This window comes from Balaenoptera physalus (assembly GCF_965194825.1).
Source record: "Balaenoptera physalus genome assembly, chromosome: 13".
Taxonomy (NCBI): Eukaryota; Metazoa; Chordata; class Mammalia; order Artiodactyla; family Balaenopteridae; genus Balaenoptera; species Balaenoptera physalus.
In genome coordinates this window covers 56,739,290-56,763,004 of record NC_138892.1, presented here as the reverse complement: position 1 = coordinate 56,763,004, position 23,715 = coordinate 56,739,290, and the positions used below count along the sequence as shown (strand labels likewise).

Sequence of the window (23,715 nt, the reverse complement as noted above, 5' to 3'; positions counted from 1 at the left end):
AATATCAGCAATATCATGTGAGTTAATTAACCTAAAGACATAAATGAGTTTAAAAACTTACCTTTAAGAGAGAGAAATTAATTTTTAGAAATGTATCCAAAATATCACCTACACTCCTCATATATTGAGATTTTAAAGTCTTCAGTAAACCTTGAAAATATTTCATGTTTTAAATCATGAAAATAGAATAATCATAGTTACTATTCCTGCAACTTCTTTGTTAGTGAAATAAATAATTTTATTACGAATTATAATGAGGTAATGAATTAATTGCTATTTCATTTCAATTTCAATAAGACAATTTTAATTTCCTCCTTTTAAAACTAATTTGAAGCTAAGATGGAAGTGCTTGATATCTATTTGATGTATTTAGGATGCAGAAAATATTTTCTAGCGGTTATAGCAATTAGACATGTATAATTATACAGAAGAGCAATTCATTTAATAAGATTTCACTAAAGGTATTTAATTTGTGATTAGATTAAATGAGATTGTAAAATATTAGTCAGTAGAATGACTCAAAACTTCTTTTCTTATTTTAGTTTATGTAATTGTGGGTGCTTGTGAAATGACTCTGAGATATGTTTAATCACATATCTGCTGTTTTATTTTATTTATTTTTTAACATCTCTTCTATTTTTAATGGATGATCCTTTTGATGGCTATCACTCAGTGAGAATAGAAAGAAGCTGTATATATTTGTATCTTACTATAATGGAGAATATATTAAGAAAAATGAAATTAAAGATGTTCAAAATAATTTTTAAATAATGATAAGCCACCTAGGTATGTTAACATATTGGGTATTTCACCCAGAATACTATTAGTGAGTGCATATTTTCAAGGGAATAAGCAATACCTATTTCACTGCATAATTTGGTTAAGAATTTAAAATTCTGAAATCTCATTTAGAGAAAAGCTTCTCAGTGGACTGAAAATAAAATCTGGTGGAATCTTAAATGTTTATTAATCATTTTCACTTTAAGCAAATTACAGTAGTTAAGTCAATAACTAATTTTCTGAGTCTTAGAGAAAAATAAGTAATGGGAAATAAGCCAACCATTTCTGCTGTAATACCTTTAGGAAAAACAGTGAAGCAAGAAGCTTCCCTCCTCTAATGCAGACAAATAGAACATTGAAGAGACGTGAACCTCTCCCTGAGGTAAGGATGCTGCTGTGGGAACATCCTCACTGTTCAGGTCTTCACTGAGATCCAACTCTCATTTGATTCTCCCACATCATGTGCATTGTCATGTGTGCCTCTAACACAACCCACATGGTCAGCTGCAGTAATCCCAACACAGGAATGTCTGCAACTACAGAGAATTCTGACCAGAAATGAGGCCTGGGAACAATGGGGGCATGGGCAGTGGTTATATGTCCACATTCTAGGGCAGATGGTCTATGACCAAATTCTAAATCTACTTGCTAACTGTGGAAATGTGGGCCAACTATTAAACTACTCTGTCCATCAGTTTCCTTATCTGTAACATGGAGTTAATGGTACCTACTCATAAGATAGCTGGAGTTCAAAGAGTGATTTCATTGAAAGCATTTTGAACAGTGCTGAGCATATAGTAAGCACTCAATAAATTTTAGTAATTCCTGCTACCACCACTACCACTACACCCAAGACATAGGCTTCTTTTCCATTTTTAATGTCTGGTATTGGGTGCTAAACTTATGCTATACTCCTGGTGGGGAGGTAGAGAAAGATGAACATAGATTGTTTCTGATTCCTTTATCTGACCTAGAATCTATTTTCTAACTCTTAGGCATTAATATCCTATTACAAATGGAACCTGCATTTCATAGACGATTTTATTTAATCCTGCACATCTACCAGGATGTTCTTATAGTTACTCCATGTGGTTGCTCTCCTCCCTTCCACATGAGTGCTTGGCACTGCTACCATCCCTCTACCATTTTTTCCATTTTTGTTGAATGCTTCTGATTGTGCATCTTTGGGACAGGACAGTGGCAGGTGTGTGTGTGCTGTCCATTTCACTATTATTTCTTTTACTAATGTACCCATTATTTTATTTGAATGGTCAAAGTTGGAGGAGGGATTAGAGAGATGCAAGCTTTTTAAATCTACCTTATGTTGTCTGTTCCCTCAGGGAATCATACAAATTTTCAGGGCTAACAGTTGCATTATTTTCAGTTTCAAGTCCCATTTTGAGAATTAAGTTCACTAAATCCTGGACACATATGCCTTTTGGTGTCTTGTCCCAACATCCTAGTGTTTACAAGTTGAGTGTTCATAACACCGTCACTCATGTTGATCTAATAAGTTCAAATTAGGTCAAATAGAACTTCAATGCCCTCATAACTAAAACATAAGAAAGCAACAGAGAGTAAAAATTAAAAGAAGAGGTTATTAGGGTTGTGGCAGATGAAGGAAAGACTAGAATCAAACACATATGAACATTGGAAAAGAGAATGAAAAAGTAAAAAAAAGAGAGATTAAATAAACCTGAGAGGAAGAAGCAGGAAGTCCAAGGAACTCATACTGAATGGCTTAGGCTTCCCAGTAAAGAATGACACAAAGTCATATAGCAACAGTGAGAGACAAAGGAACTTTGAAACTTGAGAGCAGGTAGGTTTTTCATCATAGGTCTGGCAAGTGCCACTTAGAGATTAGTGAATTGAATCTTATGCCTTATGAAGTACTTTTTTGACCTTATAAATGTCAATTAAAAATTAAAGTATTGGGAAAAGGTAAATATATTCACATTTGGATGGTGCTTTTTGGCCACCTACTCTCACTTCACTCAGATATCCTAAAGTGAGTTGATCTGTCACAAATGAAGAACACATTGTACATGACTATATACCAGGCTTTTGAGGAAAAGAGAGAAGGTATACAGGTCCCTCCGTCTCAGTTTAATTCTCTCCTTCTCTCTCTCTCGTTCTCTTGCCTAGTTCTCTCTCACTTTCTTCCCCTTTCTAGAGTGGCAATTTTAGTAATGAGGTTTAGGAATGAGGATGAACTCTGATTAGAAGCTCACTCAGATTAGAAAGAATCCACTTTCTTTGGCTTTAGTAAACTTAAGAGAGGCAAGGAATGAAATCAGGGGAAAGAAAACAAATTGCTAGCCTTTAATGAAGAAGGGAGTTCTTAGGTATCCAATCTACTTCACCATGAGGAAGAATGATCAGGAATTCAGGAAAGAAGCATTGCTGAAGATACAGTGTATTCATACTTGAATAGTGGCAACTGAATATTCTTTCATTTTTCATTTCTTTAGACCTTAGTATGTTAGTAGGTGGATCTTACTACAGATCGGTCATTCTCAATTCAGAAAGAATGGGGAGATTTTTAAGACTACAAATACTATGTAATGATCCCTCGTGATTCTGTTTCAGTTGGTCAGGGGCAGAGCCTAGGCATCAGCCTAGTAAAGATGCTCTGCGTGTAATTCTTCTATGTCGCCAGAATTCAGAACCACTGATCTAGATACAGAACATCTCTTCTGATTCGCAATTTCTATATTACATCAATAAGTCCTGAACCTAAATTTCCATAGTTCAGGTTTGAATCTAGAAACTGTATTCTTGGTGTTCATTTCTGGGTCAGTTCTCTGAGATTTATTTTACAGTGTTCGATTAGTAGTATTTTCTGCAATGTCACCCTTTGGGTGTTACAGATTTCAAATTCAGGGGTCTGAGGTTTGGACTGGCACTCCAAAGCAAAGCGATGATTCGATAGCTCTGAGACAAGAAATTACATAGCAATTCAATATTTTAGGAGCACCCCTGGATAGCACTTGGCTGTGGGTGAATCAGAATGTCAGCTGGCATATCAGCTTCACAGAGAGAGATGGCAGTGCATGGTAGATGGACAAAGACCAGAACATCTCAAGAAACTGAAAGAGTGAATGGAGGGAACAGAGGATTTTGAGGGACCATGAAGCGTAGGATCTGAATACTTACTAAATCAAAGTTTTAGTTCAGTAAGATTTTCCTATAATTTTTTGCTAGCCAGGAGTCATGCTCACAGGTAGGCAGTCCATATCTTCCATAACCTTCCGGTTAGAAGATTCTGAAGAAGTGGAAGCTAAGTGGAATATATGATATCAGAAATAAAAAGTCAGAAAAAATAAAACATCACTTCCTTTTACGTTGTTCCATTTAATGCTCACTGGAACTCTCTGAGTTACTCTGAAAATATGGTAATTAATCAATATCAGGAACAGGCATATTTTCAAGTCATTTATTCTGGGATTAAGGCAATGCCTGGCAAGAGATATATTGCCTTTTCCACACAATGCTGTAGAATCTTGTTAGAAAATTCTGCTTTGTAAATAGGAAACTGTACTACATTATTATTTACATTCCTTATATTAGCAAAATTGGGGCTTAATCACCAGTGTGGTAGACCAGACCCTGAGACCAGAAAGCTCTGTAGAAGCAGTAATGGTCAAAGACTAGACACTGACCCTGCAGAGAGTAAAAACACATGTGGGACTCCAAAACAACCAAGAGACAGCAAACTTAAAGGTAGTTGACTTGTATATGATCCAGTAATTCCACTTTGGGTATATATCTGAAGGAAATAAAATTAGTATCTCAAGCAGATATTTGTACCCTCATGTTCACTGCAGCATTATTCACAATAGCCAAGATATGGAAACAACTTAAGTATCCATCAACACATGAATGGATAAAGAAAATGTGGGGATATATCTATACCTATATATAGAGAGATAGATAGATAGATATCCATGTTTCTTTCTGTCAATCATCTATCTATCATCTATAATTTATTCATAGAAAAGAAGTAAATTCTGCCATTTGCAACAATATGGATGAACCTTGAGAGCATTATGCTATATGACATGTCAGACAAAGAAAGACAAACACTGTATGATCTCATTTACATGTGGAATCTAAAAAAGTTGAACTCAGAGAGACAGAGAGTAGAACGGTGGTTGCCAGGGGCTGAGACTGGGAGGAAATGGGAGATGTTGGCCAAAGGATATAAATCTTCAGTTATAAGGTGCATAAATTTTCAGGATCTAATATAATGTATGGTGAGTATAGTTAATGACACTGTATTTTATATTTGAAATTTACTAAGAGAGTAGATCTTAAATGCTCTCACCAAACACATACAAAAAAGGTAACTATGTGAGGTGATGGATGTGTTGACTAACTTTACCGTGGTAATCATTTCACAATTATACATCAAATCTTCATTTGTACATATTGAATTTATACAATTTTATTTGTCAATTATATTTCAATAAAGTTGGGGGGGGAAGGTAGCTGGTTAGTATGTGGTGGTTCAGAGAAAGGAAGCTATCCTCTTAAAAGTGTCAGATGGTCTGGTCTTCTGCAAGATGTGGCTTTTGTAATAAAAGAAGGCGGTATGTTATTACAGAACACAAAAATAAGGCACTAGTTACTGGGACTGAGATAAAAATGAGGGTTTATTCAGAGCATAAAAATGAGCAAAAATGGGGTACAAAGTACGAGCCTGTGGAGAAGCCTAAATTAAGAAGAAACACTCAACTTGCTCCCTAATAGTCTATTAAATCCCCCCAGATGGGACATGGTAGTATTGAAATCCTTACTCAGTAGCACCAGTTTAAATAATTTGAATGGTGTATCTCAACACAATAAAAATAAGTTCAAATATTAAAATGAATATTACATATAGCATGCAGCTCTATGGTTTGTACTTAGGAGTGTATTTAAAACCTTGAATGTATCATGCAACATATATGCTAAAAATAAATGCAAAAATTGGAATTCTGCCCTAAATTTTTCCCCCAAAGGGGTGAACCCTATATATACCCTTAACTATTGATTACATGAATATATTTGGAACTTATTTTGTAACATTGTATTCTTCCACAGAGTTTTTAAAAACAGATTTATTGAGATATAACTGACATACAATAAACAGCATGTATCAATATTTACAGTGTACTTTGATAACTTTTGACATCTATATACATCCATGAAACCATCACCAAAATTAAGATAATACATATATTCATTACTCTCGAAAGTTTTCTCCTGCCTCTTTGTAATTTCTCCCGCTTGCTCTAGCCCTCCACACCCAAGCTTTCACTGATCTGAATTCTGTAAATTTAGAACAGTTTACATTTTGTGGTTTTATATAAGTGGTATCAAATAGTATGTACTCTTTTTTTTTTTGCCTAGGTTTTTGTCATTCAGCATAATTATTTTGAGTTGTGTGTATCATAGTTCATTTCCTTTTTTTTTTTTCTTCTTGAGTGGTATGCCATTGTGGAGATATATCACAATTTGTTTATCTATTCATTTCTTAATGGACATTCACACTCTTTCTAGTTTTTCATGAAATAAAGCTGCTCAGAATATTCATCTACAACTCTACCACCTCTAGAATCCTTGCGTTTTTAGCGTATAGCTGTTCAGCTGAGGAAGTCAGAGCAAAATACTGACAAACTGTCCAAGAGAAGCTATAGACACGTGTGTCCTCAATGGGAATTACGCTGATATCTCGTCTCCTCCATGCCAGCTTGTTGTGTTCCATCAAGGCAAGTACCCACCCTTTTTTATTGACTCAGGATGAATATGTGGCTAAATAAGATTCAATGGTGTAGAAAGTGTATTGAAGCTAAATTCTCTGTTAGTTTAAGTCCTACTAGCTGTCATTATATTTCTTTATTTTCAGATATTTTTCTAAGGACTTGTAGTGAAGATATCCAAGCTTCATAACTGTGAATATTAGAATATAATCATCTCCAAATTGTTTCTAATCAAATTCTAAAGTTTTCATGTAAAAGGAAGTCATACCCATATCCTTTGATTTCTAAAATTCTCTGAAAGACAGGCTTGAAATCATCAAGTTGGAAAGCATTTATTAAGATTCATTACAAACTTTTCTTCAGAATAATGATAATGCAAATCAAATAAGAATATTAAAACTATGTTTTCTCAGTGACCCAATAAATACTTTCCATGAGTTAAAATCATAGAATGTGAGCATTGGTTGAAAGCTTAGGGGTCATCTAATCAACGTTACTTATTTCACATTCCTGGAGGTGAAGTAATTGGCTTTGAGTCACATAAGAACAGTTACTAGAGACTGAGTATGTATTTAAGCCAGTTACCAGTCAGATTTTTGATGTAGTTTTATTTCCACAATTCCTTACTATTCCTGTTGCCTCCTCAATTTTTTAAATGGTTTCAAATTTGGGGAGACACACATTTTTATGCTAAATTTTTCATGAAAATAGATGTGCATTGTCTTAGCCAAAAGGTATCATTTTACCAAGACAAGCTGTCATCACTGTAAGAGCTACAAACTTCTGTCCACGGAGAAATCCAAAATCTACACTTTTTGTTCTTACTCTAAGTCAAATGTTGTCTTTATTTACTTTAACTCAAAGCTGCTCTTGCTGGTAGAAATAGCAAAAGTTTGCTTTAGATTAAGTGTTCTTTTAAGATGTCGTAGTTCCTTTTCCTCCTACCCAAAAATCCATTCTCATCCAAGGAATGCGTACTAGTTTTAATTTCTAAAACTTTTTCTTCATTTTTTTAATAAAGAAGAAATAAACAAGTTTATTTAAGTCACATAGTGGCATATGTACCCTGAAGTAAGAATACTATGCCACTTGGTAAATGTACAAACTTGTACATGTGAATTTAGCTCTCAAAGCTTTAATTTCACTAGAAATTGCATGTAGTATTCTCCTCTGTGCCCATTTCAAAAGACTGTCATGAGAAGAAATTAAGATGCTTTATGGGAGAGCACTTTATTGACTACAACAGGCCACAGACAACATAGCTGCGATTTTATCAGTTCTTCAAAGTTGGATAAGGAAGATGTGAAAATCTTGTCAGAATGCTAGGTCTAGTCTACTTGGGTTCCTACCTGTGGCAAAATATGGAGTAAAGAACAATGAGTTTTAGAAGTGCAAGATCCACTTCTTCAAGACCACTGCAATGGTTTTAGAAAAATATGTCTAGTTCTTTGTCCCAGGGTGTGCTGAACACATGATGAGGAGTATTCTCATGCTGGTGAAAGCACTACTGAGGAGGAAAGAGGATGCAGAAGTCTCCCATAAACCCAAAGATTTCTGTGTTTAAAGTACAGATTCCCTCTGCTTGGTTCACATATTGGATTTGAGTTGTATAAATGACCCATGGTTAACTGAGGCAATCACATTTTCAATTTAGATACATTCATTCAACATGTGTGTATATAAATAACTTTCTCTGAATCAGGCATTGCTAACCCCTGGATATACAGTGATGGACAAGATCAATATACGTCCTGACTTCAGTAATTTATAATTGGGTACCTATATTTTTCCACTGTTAACTTGAGCTTGTACATGGATGAAGCTATATGGTGTTTTTTGAATCTGACAAAGATTTTAAAAGTAGAGGCTCTTCCTAGCAAGCTGTGAAAAGACATGGAGGAATCTTAAATGCATTTTACTAAGTCAAAGAAATCAATCTGAAAGGCTATACTCTGTATTACAGTTTCTGATTATATGTTGTTCTGGAAAAGACAAAACTATGGAGACAGTAAAAAGATCAGGGTGGATGAGGGGTGCAGGAGTGGATAAAGATGAATAAGCAAAGCACAGAGGATTTTTAGGTAAGTGAAAATATTCTGTATGATATTATAATGATGGATATATGTCATTATACATTTGCCAAAACTTATAAAATGTACAACACAAAGAGTGAATGCGAAGGTAAACTATGGACTTTGGGTGATTATGTTGTGTCAATGTAGGTTCATCCTTGGTATAAAAATGTAACATTCTATTGTTGATGGTGGGGGAGGCTATGCATGTGTGGACCCGGGGGTATATGAGAAATCTCTGTATTTCTCTCTCAAGTTTGTTCCTCTAAAAAAATAAAGTCTTAAAAAAATCAAATAGGAAAAAAAGTAGAGGCTTTTAATTCAATAAAGGGAACACTTCTCTGCATCTTCATTTGGTATCCATGCATCTAATTCCAATATGTATTTTCACTATCTATTGATGATAGTAATTTTCCATTTCTATAATATCATTTTACTTCATATTTTCAAGAGAGGGTGATGAAAAAATATATAGATAACAACTTTGACAAATTTCCAATGTATGTGATAAAATATTTTGAATTTTGGTACATAACAAATCATCCCTCCAGCAGATGATATTGGTTGATAATAAACATTTTAAAAAACCTTTTGCTTAAAATATTATAGAATATCTGATATGTGTAAATACAGCCTTGATGTGTGATGAAACTTCCAGACTGCTTCCTGAAGAATAATCCTGATTTTAGTCTGTAACTGAATTTTTAAAATACAGATGAACTTAAATCTTTTCTTGAGTAGAACTCTGGTTTTCACTGCAATTCTGGCTAAGGTAAAAAGAGTAATTTTAATTTAAAATATTTAGAAAGTAGATGAAAATATACCTGCTTTCAGAAATTATCTTTTCAACTGAAAGGTCAAATAAATCTTGAGTAAATCCCATTTCATTGCCTTTTATTTACAATGACCTTTTTATTCATATATATTTCAATTTCTAAAACTAAAAGGTAACATTTGGAAGGAATATTATGACTTTCAAAGTTTCATTCTTTCTGTGATTGTTTTAAGTGTTAAGAAAAGTTTAAATGTTGCATTTTATGGAGCAGCTATGGAAGCATAAATGGAAGTTATGCACAAACATCACAGCATGGGTTCCCTCTCACTAAGGCTGATCTAGCTGTTCCTGAATTCTTGAACCATAAAAAGACAGGCAAATGCTGAGCTTCAGATATGGTAACGTCTCTCAATGATCTAGCCAGGTAATTGGAACCCCACTGATTATTTCTGAACCCTTTCACTGTCGAGGTGACAAAGTTTTGATCTTGCTGCGATATTCATCCACTCAATACAGGAAGGCAAACCTTCCTGCCTACATTACGTTGGCTAGAATAACTGTGTGATTCTTTACAGAAAATTTGACTTACTGACAAAGGATCCTGCAAAAAAACACTTTGGATCAAACAACAAGCCTGGGGATGACAACACGTAGGTCTGGGTTGCCGTTTTCCATGAAGGAGTATAGACATTGGACGAAAACATATAAATGGCACACTTGCCCAACAGTCAGAATAAATGAATCCCAAACCAGGTTGTGGAAGTAGGATTGGCTCCTATCATCATCACTCTCAGTGACTTTGCAGATTTGAACTTTGTGCCCATGCAACCCTAGGCTCTCCTGGATTGCAGGTCCTGGTCACCAGATGGGGTGCCTCCATCAGGGTACATTGTAAGAGTTCCATTGGGCATCTCTTGGAACTTTCATGACTTTTGACAATAGTGCATGGTCAGTTGCTGAAACCAAACCTGACAAGGCAAAGGGCACCAAGGACTCTGATGCCCAAAGTATGGTGACCCAACCAGATAAGCAACTTACTCCAGCTGACGTGCTGGCTAAGAGTGAGGGAAATCTAGAGTGGGTAGATGAAAAAGATGATGAATATCAACTATAACCTCTGTACTAGCAGCAAATAGGAACCATAGCTTGTTTTCTTAACTCTATTGTAAACAAATCTTATTTTTAGAGGTTGAAAGCAGTACCACTTAGAAGAGTCAGCAATAGAGTGAACTTAACATAAGATGCAAGCAGATTCAAATGATAAAACTGATGATCTATGCTTGGATGCACCATGCTAAATTTCATTGTCCCACCTGAATTCAGCACAGCTATGGTATACTGTTCATTCACCTGGTCTGAGTGCCATGTTAAATATACATAGTGCAGCCTCTGTGCCTTGCTGCCTTGTGGACTTCTCCTTAGCTGCAGAAGGCTGCTTGGCATGTCACTGCTGCAACCTGAGATTCAAGGTAGTTAAAGCCCCCTGGGTCATTCCTGAACAAATATGGAACAAGAGTTGGTATATAGTTCAGCCAGCCTTTTTATCCCCAGGGAAGAAGGGTCAATTCTGAGTTGTGTTCTATGTAGTTTCCTCATAGTTTCCCCAGTGAGACCGAGCCTTAGTTTTCTACAGAGGTAACTAATTAATTAACACACACTTTATTGGTTTTTCTGTCTTCCACACCTTACATTCTTTCTTCTATATACATTTTAAGAGTTGTCACAATATAAAGTATGCAAGAACTAAAGGGAGATTCTTTAGGTTATTTTTATAGCCTCATTATTCTATATGTGTCCACATGCAAATGTGGAGTTGAATGGTGTTCCACAAGAATATTTACTTAACACATTTCATTTAATCTGACTTTGGTCCAAGTGGTCCATTGACTATCAGTTCTACATAGAATCCCAATTTCTCTACTCCAGGACGTGTCTGCATTTCAGTATTGTCTTCATATCCAGATCACAAATTTTTCATTGTCCTATAAATTGCCTTTAGATTTGGTTACTTTATGTAACTTAAATTTCATCCCTTTCATCTCCAGATCATGGTGATGCTGAAAATGTAATAGATGCTCTGGCAAAATGAACTGATACAAGGGAGTATGGAAAAGAATGTACATCTGTCTATGGTTAGTTTTCAGTCTCAATTTGAAATGTTAAATAATGTTTGGACTACCAAATAAGGCTGAATCAAGGGATATCAAATGGGTAACTATTTTATTTAAACCTGGCAATTTTATTCCTTCTATAATAGCATACCAAATTTTCAAATTAATTATTCTTGAGCATAGTTTATGGTCAGTGGACTTTACACTCATTTATTTGAAAACTGTTCTTTAGAATGAGAATAAAAGGAATTTATGAGGTGTTTCACAGTTCTACTTGTAGTATTAGGTGACTCTGAGGACAATAAAATTGAGTATGTTTATGAATATTCTTTTCTAGATACCATCCCAGGAAGACTTCTTCAATAGTACAATAATTTCTATTTTTTCTTGTCAGTCTTAAAGCTAAATAATATTTTACCAATTCTAAGAAATAAATTAGTTATATAAATATTTAAAATTTTATTAGTCCATGGGTTTCATTTGTCTTATTTAATAGCAAAAATATTTAAATAATGACATTATAAGCAAATATATAATATTGTGCTATCCAGGAAATTAATCAAAGGACAGAAAATATCTTTGATAGAAAATCTATGCAACAAAGGTTTGTTGAATGCTCACTAAGTGCCAGATACTGAGGAGAGTTTATTATAATGGGTGAGCAAATGCAGTTTGAGTCTCAGCTTTGATATTTGCTGACAATGTGATTTGAACTACTTATTATTAACTTCTCTGCTAATTTATGATTAACAAAGGAGAATATGAGTATTTGTCTAATAAGCTTGATGTCAGAATTAAATGAAATAATATGTGTAAAATGTCAAGCAGTGCCTGGGCAAAGGGCTCAATGAATGTTAGTTATTCTTAAACTCTAGGGATTTAGGCATAAACAGTGAGACATTTAGCATGGAGACAGCCAATGTAACGTAATTAAATACAGTAGGATAAGTGTTCTTATAAGTGAAATAGAGGAGGCGGTCATACGATAGAAGAGAACAGGCTTCTGGAAAAAGGTAATATTAAAGTTAGAATCTGAAGAAAAAGAGAAAACAGGCAAAAATAAAAGAATGATAGTACTACAGAACAAAAGAAAAGGCCAGATAATGAAAGAGCACGGCAATTTCAAGGAACTAATATAACTTAATTGTAGCTGAATAGGTAGTATGATGGAAGTTTGCAACAAGAGATAAACATGGAAAGAGTAAGTGAGCTTAGATCAGTGGCGCTCGAACATTTTGGTGGCAGGACCTCTAGCTGCTCTTAAAAATTACCAAGAACCTCAAAGGGATTTAGCTTGTGTAGGTTATGTCATTCAATATTTACCACATTAGAAATTAAAACAAAAAATTTAAAACATTTATCTATTAATTCATTTAAAAATACCAAAAATAAGCCCATTATGTGTTATGTAAATAACATTTTTGTGATAAATATATTTTCCAAAACGAACGAAAAAAATTGTGGAAGAGTGGCATTTTTTTTCATTTTGCAAATCTTGTCCTTAAAGTCTGTCTGAACAGAAGATAGCTGGATTTTTATGTCTTCTTCTGAATTTAAGTTTTTGTGATATGTTACTTTTGTTAACATTTGTAAAGTAAATACAGTCTCACATAGATATGAAGTAGGAAAATGGAAGGAGTATTTGCAGGTAATTGTGGATAGTCTCCCTTTTGATACTCTACCAAAAATCAACAAGGAGTAGTTTCCTAAAAGTTAGGTACAGGGCTTCCTTGGTGGCGCAGTGGTTGAGAATCCGCCTGCCAATGCAGGGGACACAGGTTCGAGCCCTGGTCTGGGAAGATCCCACATGCCGCGGAGCAACTAGGCCCATGAGCCACAATTACTGAGCCTGCGCGTCTGGAGCCTGTGCTCCGCAACGGGAGAGGCCGCAATAGTGAGAGGCCCACGCACCGCGATGAAGAGTGGCCCCCACTTGCCACAACTAGAGAAAGCCCTCGCACAGAAACAAAGACCCAACACAGCCATATAAATAAATAAATAAATAAAAAGACTTTCTATTAAAAAAAAAAAAAAGTTAGGTATAGTGTGAGATCTGATCCCATATCAATGAAATTGTCATACACAGTTACATTATGATTCATTTGTCTATTTTGCACTTTGGTGAATCTTTTTCTCAGGTATAATTTTGCATCATCAGCCACTGGTCATTTGGAAAATATTGGTTCACTGTGTTATCCCATACTGGCCTTTCCAGAAACATCATTAAGTATTGGGAGGATAACAAGTTCATGGTAGCAGATACAAGTTTTTAATTTTCACTTGAAGGCTAAAGTTTTATTATTGGCAACAAATATCGCATATTTTTGAACAGCTTCACTTCATCAGTTTTGAGAAAATTGGGCAAATACCCAATTCCAAATAATCATCTTTTGTCTGTCAGTTGTTCATTCAAGTAAAAATGGTGTTGAATCAAGAAAGTGGCTAGTTCCACCCGCAAATCAAGCAATTGCCAAGTGCTTCCAAAGCGTTTTATGCATGCTTCCCATTTTATCACACAGATTATGAAAAAAGACACATTCACAAGAGTTGAGGTATGGCAACACTATGAATCTTACTTCTTCATTAAGATTATTTTTAAGTGAAGTGGATTATTTTTAACTTTTTATTTTATATTGGAGTATAATTGATTAACAATGCTGTGTTACTTTCAGGTGTACAACAAAGTGATTCAGTTATACATATACATGTATCTATTCTTTTTCAAATTCTTTTCCCATTTAGGTTTTTTTTTTTTAACAGAGAATGTGTGACGATGAATAAATCAATGACTACTGCTAAGTTTGGTGCCACTGTCTCGATTCACCTAAGCTAACACTGCTTATGTGTTAGCAGTATTATCCACCATTGTTTCTGCACCATCGGTACAAAAGGAGAAAAGATATTTTAGTATTGTTATAAAAATAGCTTTGATCTCACAGGCTCCTCTCTGGAACCCAGCGGTTTTGAATCACACTTGGTCTAAGAATGATTAGATTATTAAAACCCAAAAATATCCAAGAAAAGGAAGCATACATTTTAAATGGTATATAATTTATCTCTTGTAGTTGTTACTTGGTCATCATATAAAGGTCTCTAAGTGTTTACACAGCTGTTAAATAAAATAGGAATTAGATGTGTTCTATGTTTGGTTTCTGTGGGTAGAATTAAACCAGTAAGCATAAATGACAATCAGATGTATTAAGGGGCAGCTAAACATGACTTTTTTAAGCATCACTGGCTGTCTCAGACGGTGAGACTGTTTGTGGTAAGTGATACATTTTTAGGAATTGAGCCAAGGCAGGAAAGTCATCAATGCTACCGAGTAGGCTTAAGTGCAGAAAAGTTGTTGGACAAAATTACTCTTAAATTTTCTTCGAGTGTTGAGACTACGATTTTTTTATTTATTAGATTGCACCAAATGTAAAACAGTATGGGACACACAAAAAAATTATAAGAAAAGATTTGTCAAATTAATTCTTCAGAGCTGTTTTGTTGTTTTAAACCCCAATTCCGCAGATTCCCACAGACCAATTACTTATGGAAAGAAATTCTATTGGTAGCTTATTTGGCTAAAGCATTTATCCAAACACAATCTGATTAGTCCTAAATAATGATAAAAGCTGCACATGGTAGTGTGCTAAAACAGAAGCAAGTTATTCATAATTTTGCTTAGTGCCAGAGCTAGTTAATTTTTATGAATTCTGCTTCATTTGTCTAGTTACCATGATCACTTTCTGCTTTGTTGATTTTTTTTTTTTCAGTTTTCAAGTGGACAATGGAACTAGTGCATCAATTCAAAAAGAGCTGGAACAACTAGACATGAATTAAAGAGTGACATAATGAATAGGTGACAAGTTTCTTAATTGTTTTAATGAACCTTTATCTCAGGTGAAATTTATGTGATACCTAAACAACCATTTAATTCAGTTAATTGGGAGAGAAAAAAAGTACGACGCTATCAGATGATCATTGGCTTCCTATATATCTCAGTAATTATACTGCTAACTTTTGATGTTGTGTAGGCATAGCAAAATATACTTTGATCTAGAATAATAAATATGTTTTGTTAACTAATTAATGTGTAAAAAAGCAAAAAGATCTCTCTCTCTCTCTCTGTCTCTCTCTTTTAAAGTAAAAGAAAAGTTGTAAAGAGACCTGAGAAGCTAAGAGATAAAAAGATGCCTGCTAGTTCTATGAAATACATGGAGGTGAAACCATGTGAGATTTTTAAAACAAATTTAAAAAGAAATCCACAGTGTCCTTTTATTCTTCATCCTCGTTTGTCTCCTCTATAATATATAAGAACACTCCAATCACATCACTCCTCATCTGAAGTGCTATTGTCTGTTTCCTTGTTCTTTCAATCTTTTCTCTCTTGCATGGTAGCTTCTTTCATCTTTAGCTGTTAAAAGGTAATTCTAACCATTGTTTAAAGAACAAGTAATCTGAGGTGAAAAAAGCACTAAAGAGCATTACATTTATTGAATTGTACTTAAGACCATGTATTATGATTTTTCTATTAATGTTCCTTCGCTGTTTTATGGACACATTCTCCTATTCTTTGTTATATATATAATGCACGAAGCCTGCATGTAAGCAACATTCAGCTTCACCTTCAGTCTTGTCTCACTTTTCTCGTATGGGCTTTTAGTAATTCTCTCTAAATCAATATTTGTCTTTTCTATTAAAATACTAGCTCTTACAAGCAAGAAACCATTTACTGTGCATCCTAAATCAACAGAATATAAGCTCAGAATTGTGTTAATTCTAATGCCTGAGATGTCGATATAAAGAAAAATAATTTAACTGCAATGTGAAATTTGTCTCCAACAGATGTTAATTCAAAATTATTTAAAATATTTGTTTTAAGGTAAGCCTACCTGAACAACTTTATAAGGACATGATTGAAATAGGTTACAATGCATCCTCAATATTATGATTATGATTTTTTGGAGTTTTTTTATAAGTACCCAAATTGAACAAATTTGATACATTTTTCCTTTACTCACCATGGTTTTCACGCATCAAAGCAAAAATTGCACCAAAGTTAAACAGGCAAGAGAGACTGAACTCGACTTCCTGAAACAAAAGTCTGGAGAGATTTTAAGAGCTGGAGTGGAGGGATGATCCTCGGCCATCTGTGTTTGCTAATTCGCTTTACTCAAAGGAAAAGTAAACTTTCTTGTATCCTCATGACAGGAAGTAGTTTTACAAATTGGAGTAAGGTACTCACAGAAGTTAGGCTCCAACCTTCCACAGAAACTGAGAGATAGGGGTGCTGTCTTCCTCCATGTTTACATTTCAAAGGATTGCTCTCAGAACACTGGGGTGCACATATCCTTTCAAATTAGTGTTTTCCTTTTCTTTGGTTATATATCCAGGAGTGGAATTGCTGGATCATATGGTAGTTCTATTTTCAGTTTTTTGAGGAACCTCCATACTGTTTTCCATAGTGGCTGCACAAATTTACATTCCCACCAACAGTGCAAGAGGGTTCCCTTTTCTCCACATCCTCACCAACACTTGTTATTTGTAGACTTTTTTATGATAGCCATTCTGGTAGGTGTGAGGTGATATCTCATTATTTACAATAGGCAAGATATGGAAGCAACCTAAGTGTCCATTAACAGATGAGTGGATAAAGAGGATGTTTTATATATATACACACACACAATGAAATATTACTCATCCATGAAAAAAAAGAAATTCTGCCATTTGCGACAATGTGGATGGACGTCGAGGGTATTATGCTTCGTGAAATAAGTCAGACCGAGAAAGACAAATACTCTGTGTTGTCACATATTTGAAATCTAAAAAATAAAACAAATGAATAAATACAACAAAACACAAACAGACTCACAGATATAGAAAACAAACTAGTGGTTACTAGTGGGGAGAGGGAAGAAAGGAGGGGCATAATAAGGGTAGGGGATTAAGAGGTACAAACTACGATGTATGAAATAAATAAGCAACAAGGATATATTGTACAGTGCAGGGGAATATAGCCATTATTTGTAATAAATTTAAACAGAGGATAATCTACAAAAATATTGAATCACTATGTTGTTCACCTGAAACATATTATAAATCAACTGTACTTTAAGAAAAATAATAATAATAATAAAAAAGGATGACTCTCTGAACCTTAAGAAAAACATTCCTGGGTTGTAAACTGGCAAGAAGCTTGGAGAAGATTTACATACATTTCAAAGAAGCAGAGAAAGAGTTTGCACTGACAAGTTTTTTAAAGTAAAACTCTAAGGAAAAGGAGGTCAGGGGCCTAGAGACAGGAAGAAGCCTGCCTAAAATTTGGTCAAGCTGTGGGAGAGGGTATGACTGCCCTGATCACATGCATAGTTTTTTTCTATTGAGACCTGTCTTCTAGTCTTAGATTGCATTGGCTCATCCCAGTTACTGATAGGAAAGACAAAGTAGTCCCTATATTACAAAATTTGGAGGCAATGGCTATTGATTTTCAGATTTTTATTATAAAAATATCTATGAAAATGTTTCTTGGCTTAGCTATTAAGGGCCCACAATTTATTAATTACCATTAAGTAACATGAAGAAACAGGGTATACAGGATATTCTCTAACCTTGAATAGCCATAATCACATATTTTTATACTAATTGGTGATCGTGATATTTTTAATATTTACAAGATGATAATTGTTGGGCAAATAATTGGAATTTGTCTAAAATCTTGCCAAAGGTTCTGAGTTATCACATATACAACATACACAACCACTTGGTTTTAACAAATATTCCTTGGATTGACATATTGTCTACTCTGTGGAAGTCTGAAAGGATATAAAGAGGAAAGGAAATTAGAAACATATATTGTTAGAGTTAAGTGCAATCTTAGATAATGTCAAGTTCTCCCTATTATTTTACAGATGAGGAAGAAAACAAAAGAAAATTGAGATGGTCCAGAGTCACAGGATTATGTGTAGGACTTCGGCCCTTCCTCTAAATTCTTGAATATTGCTTCAAATGGCAGGAAGTACATATGGTTTAAATCTGTCTGGAGAGTTGCTAAGCACTTGATTTAAAAGCATTTCTTAGGTAATTATGGACAAGAAAAGTACAAAAGTAAAGATGGAAGAAGCACTGGCACATACCACAAAATAAATATTCAACACATGGCTGAGACGGTTGTTAGTAACAAGCACCTCTTAATTGTTAAAATTTTACTTTGACCATATAGTAATGAATATTACATTTTATCAGATACTTTGAGGTGTGATTTTCCCATGTGTCCTATAATTATATATTGACTCTGACCAATGTGTGTATGAAGAAAATTCTAATCTTATATGTTAAGGAAGAGTAGTTTTTACTACCATTCTAGAGAAACAAGTCACTTTGAGTGACCCCTTTTTATATAGGTCTTGACTGCTCTTAATTTGAATTGAATGGGTAATTAGCAGGCAGAATTACCTAGAGAAAACAAGCTATTTTCAGTTCTCCAGTGGGAATTAGCTAGTAGGGATTCAGCCTATTGTGCAGAACATCTCATTCAAATTATTCTATCTTAGAAACGTCTTATGCATGGTCACAAAATGGTTTAAAGACTTTTCTGAGACTATGGATTAAATAGGGCATTTAATAATAAAACAGAAGAACAAAGTGGCATGATATGGATGCAAACCTAATCAACCTCCTTGCCATAAGCATCCTTTTTTTTTTTTTTTTATGAAAACAGGTATTTATTGCAGAACATTTTTTTTTCTTAATTAAAGGCTTTAAACAAAAAAACATAATTCCACACACTGACACTGACTTGGTAGCATGGAAATACTTCAGCCTGGAGAGGCATGTTTGTTCTTGATGAATTTACATATAATAAATTCTCATGATGTTTGATTCTGAAATATATGTATGAACTGACTTGACATGATTATAAACATAAGGGCAATTTAAACACTGGTATTAGTTTACATGAGTCAATTCAAGGTCAGTGACTGGAGAACTATATTTTTAAAAATCTGAGATAAAAAATTCTTTAGGAAGCAACCATGTACCTATGTGTAGTTGAAGATCAAGGGTTAAAAATCCACTCTTGATGAATACCATTAAGCAAAGGATGTATAACATCCATCACACATCTGTTCCAAAAACAGCATGTTTCCAAAATTATACATTTCTTTACAAATAAACATTACAGCATTAATAACTATAGAGGAACCAACAGAATGAGTTCCAAAATGTGCTAATTCTCACAAGGCAACCCTGAGCCATATCTTAAGGCATCCGTTTTAATCTTGGGGCTTTAAGAACATCTTCTTTGTTTTAATTGGTTTTATGTCTCCATTTTCATCTTCTTCGTAATTGGCACGGTCTCTTTTTTTTGGCAAACTTTTTCCCAATTGTCCCCACCAAGGTCTCATATCTTCTAGCCATTTCTTCATCTGACACATCGAGCTCCACTGTTTCCTCTTCAACTTCTTCTGCTTTGTTCTTAGCATTCATCTGAAGCATTAATTTCTCAACCTCAGGATTAAATCCTCTGAATGACATTCTTCCATAGAGAAGATCTTCACATAACAAGAAATTCTGCTCTTCTATTATGAAACTCTCTTTCTCTTTAAGCTCGGGCAAATCCAAGTACCAGTGCTCTTCACTAATGATTTTCTTTTCTTCCTCTTCTAGTTGTTTCTTGGTTTCTGAGTCCAGTCCCCTTTGCATGAACTTCATGTGCAGCAGGTTCTTGGACAACTTAGTTTTGTGCTCGGCCGCCATACTGAGCACCCCGGCCACCGCGCTCCGCCACTAGGTCCGCTGCGCATGTGCAATGCTGCGTGCGCCCGTAAGCATCCTTTTGTTGCTTCTTATTGGTAAATTTGCCTTTCCATTTCTTTTTAAGTATCGTATATAGATATCAGTAATAAAATGGGAGCTGAACAGAATATTGTTCTAATGGAGCCAAAGGCAGAGTGCATCTTCCAGTACAATTCAAATGCAACCTAGGAAATTAATTTCAAGATGCCTCACGTGACACCATCAATTTTGGTTTTAAAACCAATTAATGTGGATGGGACAAGAATATTATTTTTCCATCTTTACTGTGTATGTAATGACAGGGCTCAAGCTACATAATTAGATCATAATGGGAAGAAAATATTCCCGGATTTTAGATACTGAAATGAAGTGGTCAGGAGTGTAATGCCTCAGTCAGGAGGTGACAACTACATTTTTCACACTGTGCCTGTTCAACGTGGTTTGTAGGTAAAAGAAAAATAACCAGTTTTGGATAATTCCTTTAGTATGAATGTTTTCCTAAATGATCTGTATTAAATAAATTTAAAAAAATTATCTGACTGCTGGTGAATATATTATTAAAGGGAATAGTGAAGGTAATTATGAAATCTTTGAGGCTGTGTATGAGGATTCTAACTCTTAAAAGTGATGTATATATATTGGCTGTTCTTAATTTGAGTTAAATGGATAAGTAGCAGGCAGAAAGGTAGAAATACCTAGAGAAAATAAATTATTTTTAATTATCCAGTGGGAAAGGAATTAGCTAGTAGAGATTCAGCCTTCTGTTAAATGGTAGCTTCTTATTGCTTATGTCAATACTATAAAAACAAGGGAAACTCCAAATATTATTCATATTTGGCTTAAACTATAGTCCTTGCTTATTATACAACTAATAAATAAATATATTCTTTCTATAAAAGATTTAAAGTGCACAAATATAAAGAGTAAATTGTGCAAGTCTTTTCTTCCTCTCCCCAGGCCTGCTTTCATCCTTAGTGTTACCACTCAAGAGCTTGGTATACATTCTTTTGCTGTGCATTTATATACATTTACATGTAAGCAGACAACGTACATAGCTTTTTTTTTTTACCTACATGAGATCACGGTATATGCACTTTTTGGCAACTCATATTTAAATCACTAAGTTTTGGTGATATTTCCATGTCTGTGCGTGCAGGCCTACTTCAGTTTTCTTAATGGCTCCATAGCTTCCCACAGTATGGATATACCATATATTATGTAACTATACATCTCTTAATCAACAGTTGGGTCATTTGCAATATTTAGTGTTTAAAAACAAATTGGCAATGAACATTCTTTAGAATATTTGTGAACTTCTACTTCTGGGGTTTAGATTTCTAGATGTCAGATTTCCCTCTCAAATGTACAAAGTTTTAAAATCTGTTAGGTACTGCAAAAGTACCTTTCAAAAAACTTTATGGATGTAAATTCTAACCACCAGTATGCGTGTGCTCACTTTTCCCACATCCTTGCTTCTTGTGTGGCTATTACGCATTTTTGTCATGCTGTGTACATAATAGAGAAGGGCCAGTGTGATTCTTGACTTGGTGGAATACACAGTATTTCATCATATTTTGACAGCTTCTACAGTGAGCTATTCCACAGTCTTCTGGACAGGCCAGGGCATTATGAAATGACCAGTGGTATTAATTCTCTTTGACCAAATATTTTGCTGAAAACACTGCCTCAGAACCTCTAAAAGCTTTATGAACTTTTGAAATCTTCCTATGAAAGCTGCCCTTGAAGAAATAAACCCCATACGTTTATGATCTAGTGTTTGTTTTCAGATTTATTATATACATTTCCTTTACAGTTTTGTTTTTATTATTTTATCTTTATTCTTATATATCGATAGAATAAGAGCTTTATGCCTATGTTAAAACTACAAAATATTTAGGAGAATGTTGATGGAACATGTCGCTAATAATTGCTTTCATGTAATCTCCGGTGAAACTTCTGATTAAAGTTATTAGTGTTATGAGAATGGTCTATTATCTATATAAAATAATCAGATAAAACAAATTAAAAAATTTAGATTTTCTTCATATTGTTTTCTCTGGAAAGTTTTTATAGCTTTATGTTATTGACTACCATTTCCCACACTTTCTTTTTGAGATCAATATATTGCTGGATGAATTGCAACACATAGTTAGGAATCAATTTGCTTTTTGTGATGTTATTTTCATTCAGGCAATATTTCTCTATATCCTTTTAAGATATAGAAATATTAATTTTAAAATGGAAACAGTTCATATTTTCTTATCAGATACTTCATTTGGAGTATGACTGGATAAAACTTTGAGCAATAAAAATAAAAGAGCATTTACTGAGCATCTACTATTTGCCTGATATAATGATCTAAAAATCTGTATGTCCGGGTATTAGCTGACAATTTATTTAATGTATTGTTATATAAAGACAGACGGTTGCATATTCTTATATGGTAAAATATTCTAAAATGTAATAGAGAAATCAAGAATGTCTAGCTCTTTGGCAGATAAATGTTTACTAATTGAAAATAAAATCTTCTATATTGACTTTTTTAAATGATGAATTATGCCAGAGCTCAGGGAAGTCATAGCATATTTCAACTGGATTTTTAAAAAATGTCTCAGTGAGCCAAGAAAGACAGATTTCTTCTCATTTTTATACATGCTCGGCTCATTTTAAATTACAGCAATGTTTCATTACCACCAAAATTCTCAAGATAAAATTCGTAGCACAACTGCTTGCTAAGCAAAAGGAAAAACATAAATTGTATCCATGTTGAGAAAATGGATATGGAAACTGACTTTTATTTGGCTTGCAACTCCCTTTGCAGAACAAAGTTTCTGCTGATTCTGTTGAGGATGTGGCTAAGGTCAAGCAGATAATTTGACAATCAACTGATCTACAAGAAGGGTAGACCAAAACACGTTCTCTGTTTTATAAATAGCAGTGATTCCTTTAACCTCACCAGTTTTGATGTGGAAAAACTAACTGCTCACATTCATTTTTTTTTCGCTAAAAGCAACATTTTTGGGTTTTTTTGTTTAGAAACCTAACATTCCAGCTGTAATTATATTATTCCAGTAAAATTACCAAAAAAAAGTCTTTTTACTAATACATAGAAACGATCACTTAGAACAAAATACATGCCCATTTCAATCTGTCCAATGAAGCTCATTTAAATCACTGACGTGTTCCTTGCAGTCTCCTCAGAAACACATTTTCTGTTTCTTAATGTGTAGGTTGTCTAAAATTTACAAAAGCCAAGTAACCTACATTTACCTTCATGTACTTCCACTCCTGAGCATTTATTTTCTCATATAGTAATTGCTAGTCCACGCAAATAGATTTTTAACATGATTCTACTGCTTTCTTCAATAATATTTTTGTTTATTCAATATGCAAATTCCTAAGCTCTGCTATAAGTTACTTTGTTTCTAGTGTTGCTAGAGAGAGTGAATCAG

The 23,715-nt window shown here is 34.2% G+C and overlaps 1 pseudogene across 1 annotated transcript; it reads right to left on the bottom strand.

The window, feature by feature from the left end:
- Positions 1-7,113: 7,113 nt before the first annotated feature.
- Positions 7,114-23,491, bottom strand: LOC309642010 (M-phase phosphoprotein 6 pseudogene; annotated as a pseudogene). Its single transcript has one exon. The product of its transcript is annotated as an M-phase phosphoprotein 6 pseudogene (transcript).
- Between the last annotated feature and the right edge of the window lie 224 nt (positions 23,492-23,715).